Source organism: Oreochromis aureus, linkage group 17 (assembly GCF_013358895.1).
Source record: "Oreochromis aureus strain Israel breed Guangdong linkage group 17, ZZ_aureus, whole genome shotgun sequence".
Classification (NCBI taxonomy): domain Eukaryota; kingdom Metazoa; phylum Chordata; class Actinopteri; order Cichliformes; family Cichlidae; genus Oreochromis; species Oreochromis aureus.
This window is the reverse complement of record NC_052958.1, coordinates 15707360-15720584: the sequence shown is the minus strand read 5'-3', so window position 1 is coordinate 15720584 and position 13225 is coordinate 15707360. Positions and strand designations below refer to the sequence as shown.

The following is a 13225-nucleotide window of genomic DNA, read 5'->3' as shown; positions in this document are numbered from 1 at the left end:
ATATATATATATAGTATATACATTGGGTGAATGTGCAGTAGAAGCAGCAGCAGGTGAATTCTGTACATTAATATGAATAGACATCTGACTATTTTACAGAATGGACAATATAAACATATTTAAAGTTAAAGGAAGTTAAAGGAATTGAGTGTCTGGAGGAGAGTCTCAGTCAATTATAGATGATGTGAGATGGCGTGTGTGTGTGTGTGTGGGGGGGGTGTTGGTTTAGGGCCTGGATGGCTTGAGGATAAAAGCTCTTCTTGAGTCTCTCTGTCCTTGCCCGGATGATGCGGAACCTTCTACCAGATTGTAGAAGTTGGAACAGTTTGTTGCCAGGATGGGACGGGTCCTTCAGTATCTGCGTTGCATCTCCTGGTGTAGGTGTCCTGAAGTGGGGGGAGAGCAATCCTGCAGCAGCGTTCTGCTGTACGGATCACTCTCTGGAGAGCTTTTTGGTCCTTCACACAGCTGTTCCCGAACCACGCTGTCATGTTCTGTGTGAGGATACTCTCCACAGCGCCTGTATAGAAGATCCTGAGGATCTTTGGAGAGACCCTGAACTTCCTTAGTTGTCGGAGGTGATACAGGCGCTGCCTAGCCTTCTTGGTCTGGACCTGAATGTGGGCAGCCCATGTCAGGTCTGAGGAGACCTAAATGGAGCCTGTGTGTGTTTAAAGTTAGATTAGTAATTTTATTTTATTTTATATATTTATTTTTTTAAACCATGACAGTTCTGCTTATGTCAGACTAATGACAAGGCTTCAGAAACTCTGAAGAATTGCGCTTCTCGTCTGTAGAGCTTAAAGAATGGATTTCCTTTTTCTCCTAGAAACTTAGCTTTGGGAAACAATGCTTGATCAAAGAAATGCTACACATTAGCCAGCCACCCCTGTCCACCACCACCACCACTACCAATTTGATCGCTTTGTGCCGAATGGCCCAAAAGACAATGCAATCAAAGTGAAGGATTTGCTTTGGCCAAAAGTCATGTCCTTGACAGATCAGGGATGTCCAATCTTTGTCCATCGTGCATTCTCAGTAAATAACATTACCCCTGCTTCATCGATGGCTGGAAATAAGACTGTCACTGGATTCTAGAATAGTACATCGGAAGCTATGTGTGATTCATTTCAGGTCATGTGGAGCCTGGCGGCATAGGAACTGAATGACACTATCATTACAAACTGGAGTGAACAAGATAAAATTGCTCTATTTGTCTGCTGCATGTTTCTACAAAATCTTTTTTTTTCATGGTGAAACAAACAGACAAGTTTTATAATATGGCAACCACAAAAACATGACACTGAATGCACAGAACTGCTGTTGAATTATGTAGTCTCTTCCATCACATTTATATCTCCTGCCACACTTAACTTTCATCATTCATTCTTGCAATAAAAGCAAGACAAGATGAAAGAAAAGTAATATGAAATGCCTTCTTAAAAGAGTTTATAAATTAGCACAGACATGTCTTACTGTAGCAGCAAGCCAAATGCAAAGCACTGTATACTGATCCTTTTCAAAGCCAAATAAGTGGTGAGCATACCAGGGACACGAGGCAGAACTTTAAAAGTTCACTTTGTTTTCAGCCTCAGAAAAGTCCTAAGATAAACGGACTGTTTGCCACTACGTCAAGTAACTTGTTGTTGAGATGTTCTGTGTACTGCATGGTGCTGAACAGATAGTCCTTATCGGGAGTTGTTTTTGAATGTCAAGTGGCAGCATATAGGGATGAAAAATGAAGTCACTATGGAAGTATCAAAATACTACTACAGTTCCTTGAATGTTCACTTGAGCTTACACAAAATCGAGTTCGTCCCCAAAGGCTTGTATTAAAATGCCAGCAGAAATAAACATGTTTACAGGATGACACTATAAAAGTTACTGTTATTTAAGATTAATTAGCAGATATCGTTATCTCTGTATAGCTGCAGCTTGATAACTCACACTTATGTCCAAGTACAGTAAGTTTTTGGTCCTAAGTTGGTAGTAGCTATAATGCTTCTGCTGAGACTTCAAAAACCAAAGGTCGACACATCTTTTGTCAGTCTTACACACATAAATCAAATACTTAAGTATGTTCACCTGCTTGTCCCCAGCTTTCTGGTTACTTTGAAAGACGGTGCGAATCAAAACAGTCTTTATAATCCTGGTTTCTATATGTAAATGTGAGAAAATGTTTGTATAGTCTTTCCCTGTTTCAGATATTTATTTCCATTATACACAAACAATACAGAGATAATTTTAAGATTCTTGTCATAACTAAATGTTTGTGATGTACTCATTGATATAAACATGACTTGCAGGGAGTATTTATTTATTTATGCCAGGGAGAAAACAAAGATTAGGTAAAGTTTTCATATGTAAGAATCTCCTTGCTTTGACAGCACATTTTCTCAAAGACCGGAGGGGAGTTTGACATGTTTGAGAGCTTCTTGCAGATGGCGGGTATTTCATGCTTGTTTCACTGAATAAATTTTGATGGGCTGCTGTGGTCCAGACATCTTTTAACTGTCCCGACAAGCCTTTGTTCTTTTCCTGTTTTCATGTCTGATCCCCAACAGCCCACAGGGGAAGCTCTGTCGGCTGTGCGCTGCAAACCTTTCTGTTTGATCAACTTCTAACATATTTGAACAATTTAGGCAGGGATGAGGGCAGGTAATTCAAAGCCTGCCATAAGAGTGTTATGGGGAGATGAGAAGACACACGGGTTCACAAAGAGCAGCGAAGAAGATCTGTTTTCTTGTTTCTGCGCCGCTGCACGCTCCAAAACTACCCATCAACGTGGAGGATATTCTTAAATGAACCCCTAATACGGCTGACATCTTCCATCTACAAAAAAATGATCCTATCTCCCTCAAAAAGCATCTCTACCCTTCCCTTGCTTTTCTTCAGGCAATAACTTATTTTACCCAGAAGAGGCCAGTGTGTAGTTGATGAGGTCATCCACTCAATATGAGAGATACTGTACACACACAAAAAAGGCTTTCAAACACCTTCACATGGAGGTCAAAGTAAAGAGACAGAGCCGTGGATATAATTTAGTCCAGAAGCACAGCGAGGAAATCAATGGAACATCGAGCAGCAGGAAACAAAGATGCACATACTGTCTGATGGTGAGTTAAGGTAAATGATAAGGCCATCCCCACCATTGTTTGAGTCAGAAAAACAGAGTGAGCTGGAGAAGAAAAGTGCTGTTCAGTATTGCCATGAAAGGACATTGATAGTGGGTGTCATTAAATACAGTTACTGCAAGAGAGGTCAGACCCATTATAGATAGATCATGAGAGCCCTCTACTGACAGTTAAATCAAAAGAGACCAGTATCACCATCACAGCAGACTCTCCAGTTCTTTTTCCTCCTGTGCATTAAGAAGGAAAATAGACTTTACTGAATATGCATTATTATTTTCTGTGGCTGAACCATCTGAAATTAGTTATGTTCTTCTCATCATGCGGAGAACTCAGAAATTACGATCATCATTTAGCTCTAAAAATCCTAATTCAAACGCCCACCTACTGTTCGGAGAGAAATGGAGTAAAGATTTAGTGATCTGAAGGGAGGCGTGAAAGAGATAAAGATAACAGCGGGAATATGATAAAATTTTTAATAGCCTAGAGAAGTGACCCCTGATTGATGCTGGAGCCTTTAAGACGGAAGTGTAATTTTACAAGGTCTTTTTACAGGTGTGCTGCATTGCAAACAATTATACTTTTCTAACTCTATGAGATCAAATCTTACATAATACATTTTCTGTTGCACCAAATGTGACAGATTTTGCAATTAGATTGTAGTGAAATCTTATCTCTGTTGCAGAGGTACTCATTAGAGTAAGCGTGGCATTTAGGCACTTAAATCCCAGTTTAACGCAATTGTTCATTACTTTTTCAACACATTTGAATCCCATATAAACTCTGACTCAACTTTGCTCTCCTCTCCAAGTTCATCTCAACTCCAACTTTCCGTCTTTAGGCTTCAGTCCAGCCACAAGGGGTATTTGAGTAAGGAAAAAATGTTAAAACAAACAAACAAAAAGAACACACACTGCAGGGAGAAACAAATCCCCCACCAAAGCAGCGGAGGAACACCGTTATTCAACGCTGCGCCTTAAAATCCCATCTCTCTGCAAGTTGTTCTCCTGGGAGCAGCCTGTTACTGAATATTAATCAAGCAAATATTCTAAACTTGAGATGGGATCAGGCAGACGGTTTGCACGCATGTGCGTTAATTAACAGTGAAATCTCCATTGTATGGGGTACATGTGGTCCAAAAAATCAAAGGGTCACTGACAGATTGCCCTTGGGAGAAAGTGGTTGAAAATAACAACTGATTGGCTTCTGCTAAAGCATACAGGTTAGTGATTAAAAGGCCTAAACTTACTCGCTTGCAGTCATCCCTGAAATTGGACAGATATTGAAGTAATGCTGCGACGTAAAGGGCTGTAGAGACCGACTATTACTGTTATTTTAAAAATCAATAGGCTATTTTTTTATGCACCACTTGTGGGGGTTTGACCGGTTGTGGATGTGTGACGTGCATCTCGTAGATGTTGGACTGCAACTATTCCTGGCCCGCTGCTGCTGTGTGATCAGAGGTGAGCCTCAGCCTAAGGGGAAATTTACAACAGTTTGCCTTTGTGAGGCTTTCGTAATCTGCAGTCAGGCTTTGTTCCACTGCCACACAGAAAGGGAATCATCAGGGCTTCAGGGAAACAAAGAAACCATACTGTATCTTTGTTGTTCACCTGCACTTTTAATATCTATTTCAAGAAGGCAGAAGGAATACACATAAAACGCTGCTGCTTCACAGTATGTGGGCTCAATGAGAGTACCATTTCAACTGCGGGCGGTCTATCCTTCAAGCTCGGGCCCTCTACCAGAGGCCTGGGAGCTTGAGGGTCCTGGGCAGTATCTTAGCTGTTCCTAGGACTCCGCTCTTCTGAACAGAGATCTCCGATGTTGTTCCTGGGATCTGCTGGAGCCACTTGCCTAGCTTGGAAATCCCTGCACCTAGTGCTCCGATTACCACTGGGACCACTGTTAACTTCACCCTCCATATCTTCTCGAGCTCTTCTCTGAGCCCTTGGTACTTTTCTAGCTTCTCATGTTCCTTCTTCCTGCTTTATATATATAGCACAGACTGTATATATTCTCTCATGTCTATGGCAGAAGTGTGACACTAAGATTGTAAACGCAACAGTACATATTCTAAAAATGGTGGGAAGAGCTGTCAGAGCTGTCCACCACAATTTGTTTTGCTAAAGTGAATAAACACAATCCACCCACACTTTCCCTGTTATTGTCTCGCATCGATGTCAGACAGTCAAAACTTCTTCATCTTGAGCAAGTCTCAGTGACAGCACACTTTAAAATGACTTTCAAGCTAATGTTGCACCATTGTCACCACAGCTTCCCTCCAGAAACAAGATGAGAGCTGCAAAAATGCAAGAGTAGTAAAGAGGAGAGCAATAATGAATCCCTTGACAGTTTTGCTCACATCTTCACCCCTAACTTACTCACAACAAAAAGTAATGCCATCCAGAAAATAAAACAGAAAATGCCAAATTAAAGCAATATTGTGAAAGCAGATTATTCTGTCTTGGGCTTTGCCACAACTAATAACGCAGCTAGCGACAACAGAAGATAACCTTCTCCTGCATCCTGTGACGCACACTCAACAAAACTGATTCAAAAATTTGTTTAATCAGCCTGTTTGCTAAAATCTCGCCAGCACTGTGCTGCAATATGTTTTGGATAAACATAGCCACCAAATAATGCTCATTATGTTATGTTCTGCCTGCAGACAACAGTACATGTCCAGTGCTCTTGGCACTCATTTTTTCTTTCTAACAGCTGATCTTGATGCTCTGTTGTACTCTGTTACAAGGACAGTTGGTAGCTTCACATTATAGAAGATTTTACAGATTGGCAGTAATATCTAACTTGTGAGTTTTTTCATATGACATATGCGAATATATACTATTATCTCTATTGCACTGCTATTAAATTGCTTATTTATTATATTAAGGCTGCGTATTTATATTTCATACCTATCCTCAAATTCAAAAGCAGCAAAGTAATCTCAATTACTAGAAGGTAAAACAGTGAACACTGTCACATTTTATGGCACCAAAACACATTTACACAACTCAGCCTTACTCCTGGGAATATGCAAATTTGTACCAATGTTAAGTGTCAAACTCACTAAATGAAACAAACAGAACTGCGTGCAGTGCAGCTATGAAGTAATAATCTGTGACATTTTCATATAAATAAATTTGATTCTCCCCTTCATCTGCTTCAACTCGTGAAAAGCGTTGATTTAATGCTCTCAACAGCTCTCACCTGTTGAGGTAAATTTTCCTGGATGTTTAAAAGGAATCCAATCAGGTTTTAGGTTTCTGGCTTGTTTGATAAAAATGGAATAAGTTCTAAGTGAAAGAGAACCATCAGCAAAAGAAAATATGAAATTAGACTGCTGTACGTCTCCGGTAGTCAGTTTGACCTATATAAAATATAATATAACGTGCATAATACAACAACAGTCGCATAAAAAAGTAATTAAAATTAAAACAATGCAATGCAATTCTTTCTTGTTGTTATTTTTTGCAATTAACTGACAAATAATATTGCTTGGTGCATCATTAACTGTATTAATTGGGTGCTCAAGAAGTTTCATGAAATAATTTTATTCGTATGCAATACTTAAGTCACACAGGGCAAGAGACCAATCTGTGACACCCTGCCAACGTCAGGTTGCTGGAGACTGGAAGCACGACTTTGACTTTGAACATTCTTCATTTCTGGTTTGCGTTACACTTTCTTGGATTTCACAAACCTTCAGTGAATAGTTGACGAGTGTTTTCAGACAAGTTTGCATCTTTTATACAAACTGTAGGCGAGTGCAACAATTAGCTAGCCACCAGCTAGCAACCAAAGCAATCACTGATTTTACCTGTAGCTACAACGAGCAGTTAGGGAATACACATTCTTTCCCAGTAGCCTGTTGTTGCTAGGGTGTCACAGACTGGTCTCTATGCCTGTGTGACTGGAGCCTTACATAGCACTAATTAGCAGGCACCTATATAGTCAACAGATGCATCTTTGCTTACCACGCTTGCTAGTGTTAGCTAATATCTAAGTCCGCTTTTCTTTAAATATTGTCACATCTAACTCTATAAAACCAAGATAGTCTGGGCATGTTACCATACTGAGTGTTTGTATCCTATTTTAATCATGATTATGTGACTTCTTGAATTATGGCTAAAAAATATTTGTGAAATCATGGTGACTTTCACCTTTCAACGCTAAATCAGCTCATCCTTGAGTCCAAAGACATATTCCAAATTTGAAGACATTCATCAAAGTTGATCCTCAGATAACTTATGAATGAGATCACAGAGATCTTCACTTGTGGCATTAAAAATCAAATAATTTCATCCTTGAGCCAAAGTAAGTGTTTGGCCAAATTTGAAGAAACTCCCTGCACACATTGATGAGAATTGAATGCAATTACAGATGCACTTCCGTGCTTGACAGCAGAAGTACGGCAAGAAAAGACGTTTCAGCACTCAACCATATTGACTGTCTTAGTATTTCTGGCTCTCAGTCTGGCGTTAATCCCAGTAACTCTTAGTCGTTGAGCATGTTGTTTTGACCATAATGCGGTGCAGGAGCAGCCGGTGTGGAATTACAGGTAACAGCGGGCTTTATCTCTCCACCAACGGCTGTAAACCTGCTCCCTCTCAGCCTCACAGTGTGATGGCTGGTTTGGGGAAAGTGGGTGGGAAACCTCTGAGGGGAAAGGTTGGTGTGTGTGTAGGTGGAAGATGTAGGTTATCTGAGACTAGAATCATGGTTAGATCCAGAGATGAGCAATACCTCCTTCTTTGGCATGTGGCAAATAGTACATAACCGTGTGCTGAATTCGGAGTCCTACTGTATGTGCCAAGCTTTCAGCCTACGGTCATTATTATTCAAATTACCTCAAGAGCCAGACTGCACAAGGGAAACACGTCACTCCTTGGCATCACACAGCCAACAGGAGGTTCTCAAAGGAGATGATACATCTGTTCCGATTCGTGATTATCTGTGTATTCAAAGATGCCTCTGAATATACTGATTATATATGTGAGATTCCCAATAGTCCCAAATTTATCTTTCTGAAGGGGTCTATGTTTTTTTTTTTTAGAAAGGACAGATTTAACAATTATGGCAAAAAAAATTTAACTGGCAACACAAAGTCAAGAAATAGCATTTTTAAAATGTATTTGTAGCCATTTTTGAGACAGTGGGATGGAAGTGTAAGATGGGATTATAATAAGTAACTAATTAAAAAACACATTAGGTTGTGCTAGTTAGGATCAGTGGGATTAGATAAAATAGATTTGTTGTTGCTGTAAGAATTTTTTGAATAAAATTAAACTTTTTATTATAGGGATTTTATATGTAACAGTTTCTATGGTGGCTATGCAAAATAAAGGAGTTTGGTATTGCTACGATAAACTTTCTAAATCTTTTAAGACCTGAGATTGTTTCTTGCAGTATTGAAAGACCAAATTCAAACTGATGGAAGTCAGCCACTGTGTGGATGATCAAAGAGTTCTTCTGCACATTGGAGTTCTTATGAACTCCAATGTGCATTATATATTATTATATATGTTTTTTACTGCAGTTTTGTATGTTTGTTTGTTATGGGGATTACTTCATAGCAAAAAAGTAAATGCTGATCTAGTATCATGGTGTATCAGCAGTAAAAGAAACTACTCATGAACCTTCTAGTGTATGTACAAAAAACAACCATGAAGAGTTTAATTAGATTTCAAAGCTATCACTTTCTGTTTAGGTGCAGACCTACATGAACATTTCAGCAATCAGTTTTAGAGCAGATTTTAGACTATAATGTGAAAAACACAACAAAAAAAGCCATTTACTGTCAAAGTTTTAAATAAAGTTCTACAAATTATGGAGCACTGAATGTAGTTAACTGTTGAAAATGGCCAGACCTGCTTATTACCCCACTAAAATTCCAAGGTTAAAACATTCTGTTCCTAGATAGCACATAATAGCTAAGCATAAAAAAGAACCTGCTTTCTCCTTCTGATGTTTATTTCGCTATTCACCACTTTTCTCATCATCACTTGCAGATTACATCAATAAATCCATTATTTCAGCACACTTTGCAAGGTCAGGAAAAAAAGAAAAAGAAAGCAGTTCTCTTTGTTTTGGTGCACTTTCTCTGCAGCACTGATCATGTTTTTCTTTCTATTCATGTTTAAGCAGGTTTTTGAGTATTAGATGCAAACAGCCTGAGAGCATGCTTTCAGTGGTGATGGTAACTGCTACCTTTTCCATGGATTGCACCAGTCATGCTGCTGCAGCAAAGATAACCTTCAAGGTTTTTATATAAGTTATATGATGCCATGGTTGCGAAAGAATATAATGGCCCTTCCCGATAGCCTGCCCCATCCTCTCCCTTTACTACGTAGAAATATTGACATAACGGACCCTTACATCTGTGAGGTATATGGATGTAAGGGTTTCAAAACAGAAGACTGAATATTTGAAGCTTACTCAAAAAGAAACTAAGAGAAACCACTGAAAGACACACATTGAAAACTTTATTTATAAGTCCATGTCTCTGCCATATACCATAATACCATATTGTCGTACTATATTATCAGATTTCTGTTCTGCTTCCTTTTCTGAACGTTAAAGCCTCTTATGTGCAATGCTGCATATAAATATATAAGCAACCTTCACTCATGCTGTTTATTTTGATTGCAGCTCAGCATCGACTTCAATTAAATGATTTTTATTAGTCCTGTGTAAACTTTAGGGAGTTTTTCACAGGTCCCACCTACAAGCTATTAGTCATTTCATTTTTGAAAACAAAATGTAATTCTCCCACCGAACAAAAGCAATTGCTGTAATAAGATCAGTTGCTTATTATATTTCTTTGTATCTCTGAAAACATATCGTAGTTTTAGTGATGAGACAAATATGCTGTGATTCATTTGCTAGAATTGGGCTACATTAAGGTTTGACATAGTGATGCTATTGAGCAATGACACAACAGTTTAATTTTGGAAAATATTCTGTTGCAAAATAGAATGTAAATGCTACATACAGTCCCGATCAAAAATTTAAGATAGTTGAAAAATGGCAAAAAAATCATATTTTGCATGGTTGAATCTTAACAAGGTTCCAAGTAGAGCTTAAACATGCAACAAGAAGAAATGGGAGTGAGACAAAACCCATGACCATCAGATGATCTTCAGATGATCCTTCAACTGTTACCAAAGCCTCATCAGAAGTAGTCTCAGTAGTGGGGTGGCTGTCAAGAAGCCGTTCTTAAAGAAGGGAGACAGAGATAAAATTACATAAGAACTGATCACACAAATCTGTGGCAATAACTGCAATTTTATACAGTGAGTGTCTACGGCCATCTAAAAGACACGGGTTCTAGAACAAAAGGCAGCTAACAACCAAAGAAGACTTTTGGAATTTCCTTCAAAAAGCCTGGAGAACTATTCCTGCAAACTACTTCGAGGAATTAGAAGAATGCTTGCCTATCACAGTTCAGACGGCGAAGAATAAATGAAGAATAAATACCAAATTTGGCACTGACTTTCAAGCGAATCTGTTTTAACCTTATATACTGTATTTTCATTTATGTTTACACATATACATTTTAAACAAATTGTTAGACCCATTTTATCATTTTCTTTGCAAAATGTAACAAAATGACAGGTAGCTTAAGATGCTGAGTGCAACATCTTTGGTTTGTTGGACTCTGGTCACTCTGTGATTGAACCTTTTCTTTTGAAAAATGTAAGTTGAAAGTGGTAGCCTATCATTTGTGAATGTTATCAAACTACAGACGTTCAGAGCCTGCAATGGCTTAAATGGATGAGAAGGGCAACTATTGTGTAGGTTGGCACTGGCGAGTGAATGGAGGTGACTTGAGAGGTGACAGGAAGCCATCACTTCTTGAAAGCTTCAGAGGGATATATATTAGGAAGAATATGAAAATGGTGACTAATGTTTAAAACACAGCCTCCTGTTTCCTGTCGTGCACAGGATTTTTATTTATATAACTAAATACCTCAAGGTGAACTAATTTGTGACAGCTTAAAATAAGAAATCAACAGTTTACTGGCAAGGCATGGCTTATATCTTTTGTTTATAACTGCTTACTGCTCAGTTGTTGCATATTCATGTGATTTCTAAGAGAAAAAAAAAAACAACCACATGAAGATCTGAATCGGTAGCAAAAGTCAGTATATGTAATATACTGAATTGTATATATAATATACTGAATGGCATTCATGTAGTGTCCATTACATACAGATGAACACAGTGTAAAGACCCTGATATTTACAAAATACACTGAAACAGTTAAAATAAATGTACTAAACAAAGCAGTAGATACTTTTTAAATTAAAATCTTCCATATCCATTGTGCAAATTTACTGTAGTGTTTGTAGCTGAGGTGTGACTGACAACTAGATCTTCTACAGCATTATGTACCTTATTCAGCTGCAGATGAAGTCCATTCTCACTTTCAAGAAGAGTGATTTCTTGGCTCTTTAATAAGCTGTCACCGACTTTCCACCACTATTAAGAAATTCAACAGTCTGTTTACAAGCACAAATTAAATACACAGAGATATGCAAAGCACTGCTCAAGTGGACAAAAAAAATATTTTTTTTGCATAACTGTCTGCTAAATACATTGAATAAGAAGCAGAGAAAGAAAGCGAGAAGTCATTTTAGGAGGCAGGGAGGATGGGGAAAAAAGAGAAAGGGAGGGAGCATGGCTTTATCAAAAGCCAGACAAAACTACCCACGCTCTCTGCAAAGGCTTTCTCATCCAGCATACTTTAATGAACAAGTGACTCAAGGTGCTTTCAGCAGGTTCCTAAGAGAAACACAGACACACACATACTCACTTTAGCCACACACACACACGCACACATAAAGATAAATGTTGCCTACTCAATTAGACAGACACCTCTAAATTGGCGCCTTTGGAGAGTAGGCAGGAGAAAGCATTTGAGAACGGAGAGAGGGGAGGCGGTGACTGCTGATGTTACTGTGTGGGGCTTGAGGGATGGAGCAGCATTGAGCTCTGTTTCTGTACCGTCAGTGGCTGCCAGGGGGATCAGCCTGCACAGGTCCAGCATGTGAAGGGAACAAGACTAGCTATTTCAAGCAATCAAAAGGTACCCAAATGGAGAGAAAAGCAAAAGGACAAGTAGTGGGTGATAAGATGTCCCCCGCAGCCAGGCACACAGGTGTTTCTACTGTAGCTTCACAGAAAGGAATGGAGATTAAAGGACAGGGTAAAAATAGCCCAGCGTATGAATACGGCACCTCTATTTCAGTGTTCTACAATGAGCAAAACCTGCTGACTCAAAGTAGCCTTCTTTTCAGCCTACCATCAAAATGTGTTAGATTTTATCGTGAAACCCTTATAAAATGGAATAGATGCAGAAGTAATATTTATGAATATCTTCGCAGTTTGGATATGAATTGTGCATTCTGTTCTTTTCAGAAAAACTCTCAAAAGTGTCTGCAGTTTTGTGGTTGTGTAATTTGAACAATTTTCCTGAAAAAAGGTTACCAATTTTGCTATTTCAGAATCCATTAGAGAATAACAGTTATTTGGTTTTCTCTGTTTGTGAAGATGCCATTCTCATTCTCAGGCCATCTAATATGTCCACTTTTGCCTCACAGATACATCTAGCATTATCTTTTGGTGTTGGTGCTACACACACTTGATTTATGGAAATAGAGTGAAGGGTCTCCCTCTCAACCTGTCACATAACAACAATGAAAACGAAAGTCTTTATTAAACTACTTTTTTTCATTCCTTAAAGTGAAAATAGAAAGCACTAGACAAATCTAAAATAAAATTGGCTAGCACAAAGCTCCCAACTGGACTCAAACTACAGTCTTGGTGGCCAACCCATAACATCAAAATGTGAACTTTAATGGTGTCATAAAAATTTATATCTCTTTGTGTCCTGTATTGCTGCCCCCAGTGTGCCAAGGCACCAGTGTCTTGTGTGCATCTCTGCTATCTTTGCCAAAGACATCTGACTTCATTCGCTCTTAATTGTCATCTAGTGTTATTATTCTTTTACTGCCTTCATCACATATTCATAGTAGCTTAAATAACATTTTTCTCATTTGAAACAACAATTTCTCATGCTGATTGGA

At 38.7% G+C, this 13225-nt stretch overlaps 1 protein-coding gene across 1 annotated transcript in view; it reads left to right on the top strand.

The window, feature by feature from the left end:
* Nucleotides 1-13225, top strand: part of ptn (pleiotrophin) — a 48990-nt gene that overhangs the window by 9850 nt on the left and 25915 nt on the right. The gene's annotated exons all lie outside the window — the stretch shown is intronic.